The sequence below is a fragment of the Gordionus sp. m RMFG-2023 genome, chromosome 5 (assembly GCF_954871325.1).
Source record: "Gordionus sp. m RMFG-2023 chromosome 5, tfGorSpeb1-WG-v2, whole genome shotgun sequence".
Classification (NCBI taxonomy): domain Eukaryota; kingdom Metazoa; phylum Nematomorpha; class Gordioida; order Chordodea; family Parachordodidae; genus Gordionus; species Gordionus sp. m RMFG-2023.
This window is the reverse complement of record NC_088779.1, coordinates 2904192-2907173: the sequence shown is the minus strand read 5'-3', so window position 1 is coordinate 2907173 and position 2982 is coordinate 2904192.

Here is a 2982-nt window from a genome sequence, read left to right as displayed (position 1 = left end):
GGATATTTTTTTATTAGATTGTAATGAGATTTACGAAAATAGGCAAATTTCCTATGGGAGTGGAGGAGGCATTTCTCACCTTCTCACTCCATGGTTAGGTGCCTGAACAGGTTCGACAGTAATTAATAAGGGTTCTATTCTCTCCTATCAAAAATATTCTTATAGAGATTTTGTTTTATTGGTGCCGCTCGGAAGTTTTTAAACTTTTCGTCTCATCTTTACTATTCTCGATTATACAGCTCGAATATTTATTTTTATTTTTTAAAGATTTTTCATATACATTCAAAAAATTATAAAATATGCATTTAAAAATTCGAGGTAAAATTATCTGAAATTCACATCTGTGGATATTCTATACGTGCTAAAATTCATTTCCTATCAAATCAGTTTTTTTCAAATTTCAAATGGCACTTAGCAAATGATTTATAATGGTGAGATACGAATATCTTTTCATTTCGTATCACGATGGCACTCTTAATATGTATAAATAATTTGTAATTCTAATTGTTTTTATATTGAAATATATATAAATTTAAAATTCTTACAAATATTCCTTTTAAAGTTTTTAAAAATATATTATTTTAAAAAAATTAAACACGCCACCTAACAGATCAAATTTTATAGATTTTTATTTTTTTTTAATCATTATTTTTTTTTAAATTTTAATTAAGAAATAAATAAGAATTATGTTAAAAACTATAACTTATTACATTATTATGCCAATTTGTGGAGTAATTTTATAGGATAAAATTTTAGCCAATCAAAGCACGTTTCAGCAAAGAGTATTCCTGTAATATCTATGTCTGCGCGTAATGTATAAATTAAGATCTGATGACTTGGGGAACATTTTTAATTTTCCATCCTTTTGGAAATATTCCAATTCTTATATATATATAAAATTTTTAAATTTAAAAAAAAATCACGAATTTGGCGCTATACTAACCGCGCGAATAATAAAATAACAGTTTTTTTTTTAAAGAAAAACTCATTCTTTTATTAATTTAAATTTCAAATTTATTTTTATATAGTATTTATCAAAATTAAAGGTTACGCTAATGTGCAGAGTTGTCTAGATATGAAAATATGGTATCTGTATCTAGATAGATTTTTTATTAAAATGTCTGTATCTAGATATTATTTTGGACGATGTATCTGTATCTAGATCCATTTAAGAAGTATCTTCTAACAACTCTGCTAATTTGATTCCCGTGCAATATCCTACACCACGACACCCCGAACCAAAAGACACTGGACTTAAATACCCCTGGTCAAAAAGATGTCGGACAGAAATACCCTAGTATAATATTGTTAAATGGTTCATTTAGAGCCGATTTTTTAAAAACGGCTAATCCCATATTTTAATAGTAAAAAAAAAATATTATATAAAAACCTTAATATTTTGATCACGTGTGGCACAAAGGTTTTTTAGCATCCATTAACTAAATCTCGCAGCTTAGACAATATTTTTCTGGCTAAAATATTAAGTTCGCCATTTTTTTTTAAAAAGGCTCGCGTTTAACAACACTATCCTCGAATATTAAATTATTGGGTTTAGGCCCGCCCGCCCATCCGCCCGCCCATCCGCCCGCTCATCCGCCCGCCCATCCGCCCCGCCCACTGGCATAACAAAATTTATATATTTAAAATTTAAATAAATCATCCTTTTTTTTTTTTTTTAAAGTATCTATGAATGAGGAATCTTATACTTCGTCGTATGTAAATTGCATAATATAATTTTTAAAGAATTATAGTTTTAATTTGGTGTCTAAATTTAAAAAAAAAATTTATTTCTCCACAAACACTAAATCTTTGTCCTTGTTGCATAGCCCTAAGCTAACCTTTATACGCGGTCGACAAAGCTTAAGAATCGGGTTCTTTAACCCGAACCGCGTATTTCGGTAAACACGAATAACTACTTATTGGCTTCGCGTTACCCTGCTTCCCGCCGCTATAGCACCGCATAACCTCACTCACCAACCCTACGATTCTGTTATATTTTATCCAATTCAGCATTTCTCGTAATGCTTAGATTAACCCACCACTTAAGCCCACATCTGGGCTTTTGCAATAAACCACGTAACAAGTGTTTGATAAGGAAGAATACTCAAAGAACTCACTTAAGCCCACATATGGGCTTTGCAATAAACCACGTAACAAGTTTATGATGAGGAAGAATACGTAAAAAAAACCCTCTAAATGAAAAATAATAAAATGACGAAAAATAAAATAAAATAAATATAGATGTAAATTGTGGTTAATACTTTACGCTTTAAAGAGGGGGACAAAAATAAAGTAAAAAAAATAAATGCCGGATATTTAGACATCTCAAACACAAAAGAGAACGTCTGGTAAACTACAGTTGGGTAATTAGTAGATTTTTTAGCCGTTTAAGCTAACTATCAGACGGGCTAAACTAAGTTTTTACCCGCCCGGGGAAGTTTTTCTTAAAATGATAGGAGCTCGAATTTTGGAAGAAACCTAATATAAATTAAAACTCCTTAATGTTAACGAAGATTTTATCCGGCAAGTGCCGGAAGATTTGAGCCGAATTAGCAGGTGTCAAACTCTACTGGTAACCCTGACTTCAAAAAAAATTAAGTCCCACATTCAACTAAAATTAAAAGTGATCCAAATAAACATTTACAACCTTAATGTATATTCATTTACAATTTACATAAATCACCCCAATATCAATTTTATTCAATCAAACAAAAAAAAATATATAAATATTCGAGAAAAAAAAAACTATTTAAACATATTATATTTAAGGCTATGACACTTTTTTTTGCCCGGCAAATTAATCGAATTGTGCAGTATTTTTATTATCAAATAAGTGGCAGGAATGTGAACCTTATGGGTTGGGCATTTTTGAAACCGTAGAACAAAAAAAACCCGATTTAAAAAACAACTCATTAAACCCGGGGTAAAATGGACCTGGGAGCAGGTTCGAACCGCTCTTAGCAAACCGGTTTCGATTAAGTT